A 12294-nucleotide genomic window follows, 5' to 3' on the forward strand; every position below is an offset into this window, starting at 1 on the left:
ATACCAACGTTCCTAGCAACATATTTTAACTTGGTGAGAGCCTCTAAAATAGGTTTTCTAATATTCTAGAAACCTGGGTTGGTTGCTGCAAAGTCATAAAATTATTTTACAGAAATTTAAACTGCATATAAAAAGTCACCAAATTGATAAATGTTTTTTAGGAGGTTTAGCTTCTCTAAAAGCTGGAAATATATAAATATTTGTTCATGTTTATTGCGTATTTGATTCAATGAATTGGTTTTGTTGTGCAATTTTTATCTTTTTTTTGTTATAGTTTAGGTTTATTATCGTTAATTTTATTAGTTTTATAGTATTATTTTTTCCTTTTTTTGTTATAGTTATAATGAATAACAACAGAAATAATAGAACTTTGTTATACCTTTCTGTTATTTATTTCTTTAAAGTTATAATAATGATAAATAATGAAAAAAAGTAGTGTTATGTTACATGGAGTTGTGTCTGGCCGCTCAAAGATTTTTTTAAGAAACTCATTTAAATATAACTAATATTCAAAGATTTTTGGAGAGCCGAACTCTCACTATTATTTCCAAATTCACCTATTTCTTTTTCTAGAAAGAAAGCCTAAAACATTTTCAACAGGTATAACACTATTATCTTAAATCACTGATAAATCCAGACAAATTAACTTTGTATTATTATCGTCCACGTCCACTAATAACACCAGGTTAAATACCCTATGAGAAATATTTATACTCAACTTTACATAACCAATTTTTTCTACTTTTTCTACCAATAATTTTACACAAGTTGTTAATTTAGAAACAACTTGTCCGGATTTTAATAAAAAGACAAAAACTTTATAATAAAGCTTAAAAATAATTGGTATTTAAAAATCTTTCATAGTTCTGGTGCAAAAAAGATTTTTCAATAAAATGTTGGTTTCAAACCTGTATCTTATAAAAAATAACCACATTAGAAAATTTCGAATGCAAGGTTTAAATTAATCATAAGTTATCTTATAAAAAATAACCACATTAGAAAATTTCGAATGCGAGGTTTAAATTAATCATAAGTTATATGACACATCGTCTAATAATTTCATCTTTGAGATAAATGCAATTGAAGTACTAAAAAATTTCTAAATTTCTTATTTATTAAAAAATATTTGTTTTAATGATAAATAATCAGAAATAAAACATAATAAAATCTCTTTAACATAAACCATAACCATACTTGAAATTATCTTCTAGATCTAAGAAAGTTATGAATTAAATATTTAGCTTTTAAAAGTTAAAAGCAAGAATTTTAAACTTTAATTCTCTTTGATCTAGTTCAGGTCGATCTGATCAATCAGGTAGATTTTGCTCTCATTTCTGTAAAGTTAAACTATTACTGTAAAAACTTAGATGGTTTTTTTTAACATTTTGCAACCCTCTTGACCGTAAAACGGTTTTTTTTGTTTATATTTTACTTTCTCATTTCGGGTTTAGCTATCACTATAAATCAAATTAGTTTCTAGTACAAATCAAATTTGTTTCTAGTATAAATCAAATTTGTTTCTAGTATAAATCAAGTTAGTTACCAGTATAAGTTTTTGCAAGGCTGATGACAAAATTCGCATGAAAAATATAGTGAGGTATTATTTTGTGTAATATGTCCCATGTGTAATGTTGAGTTTGATTTAACTTTTCATTTAATATCCTATATATAAAATTTAAATCATTCAAAACAAGATATTGTTTTGAATGATTTAAAAGAAATGATTCAATATCCTATAGGCATTGTTTTGAATGATTTGAAAAATTTTAGTTAACATCTCATTTATGTATTATTTTCAATATTATTTAATTTACAAAAAATTTCAATAAAGCAAATTCAGTAAAACATCATAAAAAATTATAATTAACTATGCCTATTAAGCAAAATCATTATTTTATCTGCAAAACACATATTATCAGAGATAAACAATTTGAAATTATTACTATTAACTATTAATGTCATAATGTAACATTATTAGTGTAAACAGTATTGTCACAACTAGTGTTTACATTAGAGTACATTTTTTTTTTAAACCAAAATAATGTTTACATCATCAATGTTTACATTAGTTTATTTCTTTGATATGCATCAGTTGCGCCATGCTCAGCAACAGTATCACTATTATTCAAAACTTCTTTACTAATTGCGTCTTTTAGTTTCTGCTTTATATCGTTTGGAAGCAAAGAAGCACCATTCACTCCCCCATAAACATATCCGTTTGAAATCCAATTGGAAATAACTCTTTTGGCGTCATTGTTTCCATGTTGATGCATGATTTCTGGATAATTATTATGGTATATTTCTTTCAAAATACCGCAGAACGGCGTTTGGACTATTTCTTGAGATTTTTTTTTTAAAATAGAACTTTTATTTTCAAAAATTATGTTTACAATAATATCCATAACCATATTATCGAAGTGAGTTTGGCTAACAGCAAGATTAGTTGTATTAATTGCTGTCCGTATCATTTTTTCAGACTCCCATGCTTCCAAAGCTGCGTCTATGATTTCATTTTTACATTTACAACAATTGCAGCAACAACAACAAATCTTAACAATTAGCCCTACTATACGGCGTATAGTACCTTTTTTTAAAACAAAGTTTTTGCTTTTTACTAAAACGGCAGCTTGATAACATTCGCTCAATGTTTTATAAAACGCATTATAATACCAATACAAATCTTTATTCTTTTTAATTTGAGCAAGCCTTGTTTTTGTTATATAAACAGTTTCATTTTCTTCCTCAATACTTTCTTTAAACTCTTTGCTGTTTGCCATACTTTTGTCGTTTATCTTATCTTTAAATAGAATACTTTGCCTTTCTAATATTAAAGAGAGGGTGATAACACATTACAAGATAATTGTATGTAATACTTTTAAACAAGTAAAATAAAAATAAATAAAATGACACTTAATAAACAAAAACTAATGCATGACAACTGACCAGATTCATTATAGATATCTTTCAAGTTTATGAGGCTATAACATTGTGAAATTAAACATTTTCTACCTTTTCATTCAGATTTTTTTGTTGCGCTAATAATTTTTTAACTGTTTGTCATTAAAATTTTATTTGTTAACTTTGAATTCTATAAAATAAAGTAGCGTATAAAATATTTCTAAAACAAGTTTTAGTTTTACAATGTCATTTATATCTTTTAAAAAGAGTTTATACTCTGCTTTTTTTTATCGAATTCAACTTATATACTTATTAATACTCCTAATAAGAATATGACTTTTCAATGTAAATAAATAGGCATGTATATATATATATATATATATATATATATATATATATATATATATATATATATATATATATATATATATATATATATATATATATATATATATATATATATACTCAATATAATATAAAGTTATATATATATAACTTTATATACACACATATGTATATAAAGTTGTTCTGAGAAGATTTCAGAAGACAAGAGAAAAATGTTATGTAAGGAATGTCTTTAAACTTAAAAATTAATTAGATTAAAAAGCAACACTTTTTTATATTATTATTATTATTATAGTTTTTAAAAATAATAAACTATATTTTATTTAAATGTAAGTGCGGATTTAATTAGTTGGTTTTACATTTTTTGACAAAAAATAAAAAAAAAAAAAGAATGGGAAGGCTGTATATGTATTTTTTTGTCAAAAAATGTAAAACCATTTATTTTAGTCGGTACTTACGTTTAAATTTAATTTAGTTCATTATTTTTAAACGTATACCAATTTAGCATTAGATATATAAACAAGCCTTTTGACATTAAAGTATAAAATTATTTGCTTCTCTTTGCGTTTGGAAACAAAAAATAGTTTACGCAAATTAACATTCAGCATTGCTTTCGTCAACTAAATAGGACTGCATGTTTATTTTGAATATAATGATTTCTCAATCTTACTATGCATATTATCACATTCCGAAATGGAGCTATGCCCAGGCTCACAATAATCTTGCTTAATGATTTCAATATTTGGATGATCAATAAGAAACTCACGCAATGCTGCTAGCATATGAATGTTTAAATTCTGTGGAACACAAGAATCAAAGAAAAGTATGAACTTGTTAATATTAGGAAGATTTTTGTAAAACTTATTTGACTATTGCGATAGACGTGGTATGCATATACCACGTTACCAGAACAATCAGACGTACCGTTATGCCACTACAAACAATATCCTTTTTTGTTTTCTGAAGAATGGTCTGTCAAATTATAACAGCTGAGTTTTTTTTATAAAAGAAGTTTTCCACATTTTTCGTTTGGCAAGCTCAAGACATTATAAGGGTCAATACATGCTATAGGTGTGGTAGGGAAGTTCTTTTGATTTTTATCTTTTTTTATCTTTGTTTCGATTTTTAATGCATTATGCTTGTTTTACTTGATTTGCTCTTCATTTGTTTTTTCAATAATGTAAAATTGGTAGCTCGTATCACATAGACCTTTTTTCGGCTACTGAAATTCAATATTAAATTTGGTATTAAAAAAATTGCAATACATGCCTTCTTCGGCTGGTAAAATTTAACATAGGGTACAATAAATTAAATAGAACTCTTAAAGCTTCTTCAAATATACTGACCCATTAAACTATTGCTTGCAGCAAATGCTTCAACAATGTGACTCACTTCGTAGAAACAAGTGGTATGGTTTCTATTCTTTATTTAGCAAGTTCGAGAACTTTATTTAACAATGTCTCCCCATTTCGTCGGGGTAGGATTAGCAGTTTCCAGTTTATCCTTATAATAGTACAATACTTGCCTGCTGCTGTTGTCTAGTGTAGACAAATAAAACTCTTTGCACACGCAATGCTTTACATCATCAGCAAAGAAGTTAAAAAAATAATTATATTTTCGTCTTGAATTGTTTCCTTTATTTGTACGAATTCTTTCTCTTTTCCTAGTGGTTCAGAAATTTTACTAAAAAAGTGTTGCTTTTTAATCGAAGACATTTCCCACAGTCCATTAAATAATATTTTTGCCTTCTGAAATCTTTTCAGAACATCTAAACTAGCAACAATTTCTATAATTTTTTTTTTATTTTAATAGTTTTTGTTTGAACAATGACTCTACTAATATATTCTTTTCCTGATTGTCGAAGTCGTCTTCTTTTTGACTGCTTCCAGTAACGACAGTCTACCTTACATTTTCTTGTTTTCCCGCCGGGTTGAGGTAATCGCAGTTGACTATCGATTAAAGGATGTGCTGAAAATTAGGAACTATTATTTTAGCAGCACTTAGTATTAGCATGTCGCAGAAAATCTAAAAATAAAAATTAACAATAGTTTATAAAAAATCAAATAAGTATTAACTAATTATTTTATTTAATATATGAGACAACTTAGTTTAGGCTTAGAGCCCTGCCAGTAGTATATAATTTATAAGCGCTGTATGTAAACATTGGTGAGTTTTTATTAAAATGATTAAATATGTCCTGGTAAATATTATGCGGATTGTGCATTTTTTATGAATGAATAAGAAAAGGTGATTATTAGTATAAATAATAGAGAGTAAATAAGAAAATACATGTATTTGTGTTTATTACTTCAAGAAATAACCATTTTTTTCCCGCCTTTTTAAAACAAATAGAGAAAAAGAAACCTTTATGGGTTTAATTTATGTGAATTATACTCACTTTAGTTGGTTGGTGGAAATAAAACAAAATAACATTTATAGTTAATGCTATTTTGCGCATAGAATAGTCGCTTACACATGATTTAATATTATTAGACTATTTTTATTTTGTTTTAAAACTAGTAATCGTAGAAAAACAAATTATCTTAAAGAATAAAAACCGTAAAACTTATTTTTTTTCAAATTTGGAGAAAAAAATATTCCTAACCAGACAATTAATAGAAGAACCTGTTGTACCTTTGACCACGTTATGCCTTTAGTCTTTCTACCCTGTCAGCTTACTATTATTATTTTAAAAAAACGTGAAGTGCCATATGAAATAATAGTCCATGACGACTTATCTTACCGTAAAAGATCATATTTGAGATGTATTGTATTGATCCACGAGAGTCTTAAAGTATTGGCTCTTAAAAGTAATTATTCACGTTAATCTTATTTTGATTTTAAAACTGTCATAAATAGTTGTCTCATTCATCTGCGACATTATAATTGTTACCGAACATTTTTTTTTCGGTTAGGAAATAGTTTGGATGACTAATTCTTACCGTATATTGGAACAAAAATAGTTAAAAAAACCCATCTTATGTAGCTTTGACCAGACTTGACGTTGAACCATTGACCGGCAAAAATTTTTTGCCTTGTTATTTGCAAACTCTAAGAGGCAAAATTTATGAAATTGTTTATTGAGTTAGTCAGATTGCTAGTGCTCTTGAATGCAAATTTTTTTCTAGTATTATATAAATGAAATCATTCCATTGAATTGTAATGCAATTCACTATTTATTTAGGGACCACTACTACACTTAAAATAATCAATTTTGTTAATTTGGTTAGTTGGACAGCTGTATCAATATCATAATTAAGTTCATCTTATTACTTATTTTCTACACAGCTATAGGGAATTTAAAGCATAAAAATACTTAATCAATTCTGTTAAAATATTTTAATTTTAAAGTGCCATGGATCGAAGTTGGTATATTTTGGAAAAAGATTTCGAAAACAGATATGCTTAATACAGTAACTTATGGTATGCCACTTGGCAGATGCTGGAACTATGCATAATAAACTTACAGTAAAGCAGGTTATATCATTTGCATATGATTATTTTCTAGCAAATCATAAAAAAATTAAAGTTATATGAATAAAAAAAAATGTGTTGTTGTATAATGGCTGCATATATTTTCCAAAAAGATTTTATAATAAGTTATAAATCTCTAGTTAAACCACAACCTACAAGTCTTTGTAGATTTTACGCAAAAAGTGAATACTGAAATTTACATTTCTTATAATAGTTGCGAAGTTAAAACTGCTCCTATCAGTTTACCATTGACATTGTCTATTGTTTAAGAGGAATTGGTTCCTGTGAGTTTACCATTAACATCATTAATTGGTTCATCTGAAATAATACAACCTCACCCCAAAGCCTAGTTAAGAAAAAAAACTTCTACAAAAAGGTGTAAAGGAAAATTGCGTATTCTAACTGATACCCTGAAATTAAGGTTATTTTAGATTCAAAATCTAATACATAACAATAAAAAAGTTGTCAAAAATGTTAGTGAAGTTTACAAAAATAAGTATTATAAGAAATTTGAAGACCTTGGTAATTTCTTTATTATAGAATTATAGAAATGAATTATAGAAATGACACTGTAACTCATTAGAGTTAAAACTGAAATTACGTAGAATTTCAGTATATAGCAGCCAAAAAGTTTAACAAGAATTTAAAAACAATATACAAGATATGGAATTTGAGGTTAAAATTTAAAAAATTTATCAATGTGGTTCTTAAATTGATTTACGTTGGTTGACTCGATTGATTCTTCTGTTTGTACATTCTAGCCATTTAAAACTCTATTAGTGAAAAAATTTTTATTTTGTGTTTCAATTAAAAAAACTTTAAATAAAAATACAAAATAGTAAATTTGTGTTTTTTTCAGTCTTTATGCATTTTTAATTTTAAACCTTTTGCTTGACCATTAGTATTACATATATTCAATTTGGTTATGCAAATTTATTTCGTTATTTTGTTTTACTAATTTTGACATTTGGATTAAATCACGCCGCCTTCTTCTGTTTTTTAATAAAGACAATATTAGTTTTAAATTTCTTTCTTCATGACTGCAAATAACAAAAAATGATATTTTGGTCGCTCTATTTTGAACTTTTTCAAGTCTATTAATTTCTCCTTTCTATTGGGGATTCAAAATAACTTCTCCATACTTGAGATGGGAATGAACTAATGATTTGTATAAGAAGCTAACAATACTTTCGTCTATATATTTAAATGCATGTTTAATTATTCCTATTTGCTTATTTGCTTTATTATTTGCATAGCATTTATGATGACTTCAATCAAAGTCATTTGAGATAAAAATACCAAGATCTTTTTCATCTTTTACTTCCGCTATTGTAACTTCATCAATTCATATATTTATATATAGAATATATATTATATATTATATATAGAATATATTTATATATAGAATATATATAGAATTATATATAGAATTACATATAGAATATATTTATATATAGAAACGGATTACTTTACACTTTTGCGAGTACAATTTTATTTGCCAGTTCTCTTTTCATTCTTTTAAAATAATAAGATCGTTTTGCAAACTGATGTAATCTGATTCCGACTAAACGAATGCTAATAATTTAGTATTGTCAGCGAATAGTTTGTCTTCATTTTTGATTTAAATTAATAAAATATTTATAAATACCACGAAGAAAAGTAGACCAAAAACTGAGCCTTGAGGAACTCCACAATCTATTTTCTGCCATTTTGACACAAACTCTCGAACTATTACTCTTTGCAATCTTTGGCTTAAAAAACGTTTACATCACAAAAATAATTTGTTTCTAATCCCATGCCAATCAAGCTTTACTAATAACCTTAGCATCATCTACATTGTATACATATGGAAGTGCTCTTTTGATAAAATCAATCTATTCTAGCAAATTGGTAGTGCAATTTTTTTTATTAACAAGGCCATGTTATTGTTTTATTATCAAATTATACACTACGATATGTTTCGTTGTCTTATCATGTATAATACGCTCCATTAATTTGCCTACAACCGAAGTTAGTAAAGTTAGACAATAATTAGGTTCAAGTTTGCTTCCCTTTTTAATCAGGGGTATAACGTATGGTTTTTTTTTCAAAGGTTTAAAACAACTTTCGAGTTGTAAGAACTGTTAAATAATATTGATAAAGGGTTGCAAATTGATTTAGAAAATATTTTAGGAACTTTCGGGTGAACGTTGTCTACTCCTACAGTTTTTTGTACATCAAGTTTGTCGACATGAAATTTATTTATTGCATCTGTAAAGCTTGGATTCGGGCTTCAAAATTAAATTTATCTCTAAGTTTTGGGATGTTAGCTGAAATTTCCTCTGTGTAAATTAAAACAAATTAATTGTTCAATGTACTCGCTATTGGAGCACCATCTGAATTGGCTTGTTGATATGCTCCTAAAGTGTCGTCAGTCCAATAAAATGTTTTTATTGATTCCTTCGTAGGAGCTTTGTTCTTAAAACATGCATATGCCAAATTAGAATTTAGTTTAGAGTTCAATGCTAACTTTCATTTGAAATCCCGGAAACTTTTTTTTTCCTTTTTTTTATTTTCCAAATTTAAATGTTTGTATGCTGTGACCAACACATTATTACTAAGTTTTGTATTGCGGCACATAAACCATAAGTTGCACTTTCTTTCAAACATGCGTTTCAGTTCCATGTTCTTACAAAGAAGATTATTTACTCTCATTTTGCAATTCATTTTCAACCTAGAATTAAACATATCGCATTGATAATTATAAATTCATGACCAAATGTTTTAAGATTCATTTGCGTGTAAATTCAGAAAATTGTTAGACCTATAAACTTTATTAAAATTATAATTTAATTTCTCGTAATCTCCTTTGTTATAAAGTAGGTTACTCATTGGTCATTCTTTATCACTCCTATTTTCAGAATAAGAATAGTTGAAATTGAATAAGTGGTGACCGTGTTCAATTGCCCCCAAGTGTGGAAGATGAATGACTAAAAATACCCTGTTTTCACGTTCGGTCATTATCAAATCTAACCCAATACTAGTCAAACCAATTTCTACTTGTAATGTTGGAAATGTAACATTTTAGAACAAAATACAGTCACTTAGACAATCTATGAACTGTTTTGCTTAAATATCCTGATCATATTGAAGTAAATTGTAACTTGCATACCAACTTATTGACGGATAATTAAAATCTCCACATAGCAGGATTCCAAAGCGTTTAACATTTTGATGCTAATTTGTTTAACTTGGCGTGTTATAGCTAAGTTTTTCATTTTACTACATGAACCTGGACAAAAGACACGGCCACAAATAATCTTTTCTATTCCGACTTCAATAAGGCACCAAGTTTGCTCAATTATTTTAGAGTTAACTATATCATTGTCTATAATGTAGGATTAGATGTTGCTTTAAATGTAAAAACCTGCTCCTCCTTCTCTACTATCTCTATCTTTACTTAATAAATTAAAACGAATAATATTTGTAGATCATGTATCTGACCACCAAGTTTCACTGGTAAATAAAACCGAAGCATCATGTTGGATAACTTCAATTGTTAGCTAGTTTAACTTATTGTTTAGGGACGTGTATTTGTATATATGCATTTTAAATAAGTTTGTTTTTTAAATTGGTTGAATGGTCTTTTTTAAAACTTTTGTCTGACTTCTCGTGATTACTAATTTCATTTTTTTTATGACGTTATGTATTGTGTTGCTCCTGATACCATTTCGAAAGGGAGATTGTTCTAACAGATTACCATTGAGTTTATTTCTTTCCTTACAAAAATCATAATTTAATTTGGCTATTGCTGATGTAATATCATGTTACACATTTTATACAAATATTTAGAAAGTAAAAAAGTAAAAGTTTAACAATAAAGAATATGTGAAAATAATTATAAAAATTAAATAAAAGTAAAGATTGCGGAAATAAAAGAAGACTTAGAGGTCATACCATGAGAACCGCTAAAGTTGGATACGCGTCGATAAAAAGTTGTTACAAACTCATACAAAATAGTTTTATGGTAACAAAAATAGCAAATAAAGTTTTATTAAATTTACGTGAAAAATGGTAGGCTCCATTTTTGAAAGAAAACTTAAAATATGGTAGGCTTCACACTAGAACCTTTTTTCTTTAGACTTTTTTTTTCAGTATATCACGATTGTCTTGTCAAAAATCAAATATCAAAATACCTATTTTTTCTCAAGCATTGTAAAACACTTCAGGAAATGCATTATGGAGTAGATTAAGTCTATACATTATAACTATATACACATGTATGTATATATATATATATATATATATATATATATATATATATATATATATATATATATATATATATATATATATATATATATATATTTAGTTATTTTAGGTGCTCCCAGAAGTCCTTACGGTCTTATCACAGAGCACCGCGGGAAAGCATTAAACAAGAAGTTCACGCCTCCTTCCGTACCAATGTCGCTTATTTGGCTAGAGCTGGCATCGAACCTCGGACCTCTGGGTTCTGAGCCAGAACTCTTACCACTGCGCCACGGCTGCTCAAATATATATATATATATATATATATATTTATATATATATATATATATATATATATATATATATACATATATATATATATATATATATATATAAATATATATATAAATATAAATATATATATATATATATATATATATATTTATATATATATATATATATATATATATATATTTATTATTTCTATACTTTACACGGTATAATATTAATCAATTCTTGACATATTATATATTCTAAGTATATAAATATTATTTTAAACATTTTTAAAATAGACTTCAAATTATTTAAAAGAATAAACATTCAAAAAAGTAATTATCAGAAAATTAACAACAAATCAGATTTTTTCTACTTTGAATAAAAAGGCCAAACATAAATAGTTTTTAACAATTTAAAAATAAATGCAAAATTAACTTTTATAATGTTCTGCTTTTTTATATAATTTCTAATATACAAAAAGGTTCCTGATCTTTTCAATAGTTTTTAGTAAATTTTATAGTTCTTGGTGTTTACTATTATCCTTGATGTGTTGTTTAGCTCTTGGCGCTTTCTGTAGTTATTGGTATTTTCTATAGTTATCGGTTTTTGCGTTTTGACTTTAAAATATTGTAATAAGAAGTTTTGATTTTAACTAAAACTTTTTAATAAGTTTTAAACTAGACGTCAAATTTAAAGTCATATCATTTAAAAGTTAAGAGTTTATATTATTTAAAATAATAAAATTAGAAGTTTAATATATTCCAGTCATTTTGATACAAAGTTTAAAAAGAGTGAGTTTCCAGTTTCGGTTTTATAAAACTTGAAATTAGATTTAGAGTTAAAAAAAAACACAAATACTTTAAAAAAAAAATTTAAGATTGTTTAATTAGTTTAATTTAGTTATTACAGTTTAAATTTTAAGCGAGTTTTGAAAAATGACTGCATGATTCTGATTTTAGGAGTAAAACTTTTTTTCCTTGGTTAATACTGAACAACGCAACCAATAGTTTTCAAAAATAGAAAGTTAACATTAAAAAATAGAATGAAACATCAGAATGCAGAACACTGGTGATC

This window comes from Hydra vulgaris, chromosome 14 (genome assembly GCF_038396675.1).
Source record: "Hydra vulgaris chromosome 14, alternate assembly HydraT2T_AEP".
NCBI lineage: Eukaryota > Metazoa > Cnidaria > Hydrozoa > Anthoathecata > Hydridae > Hydra > Hydra vulgaris.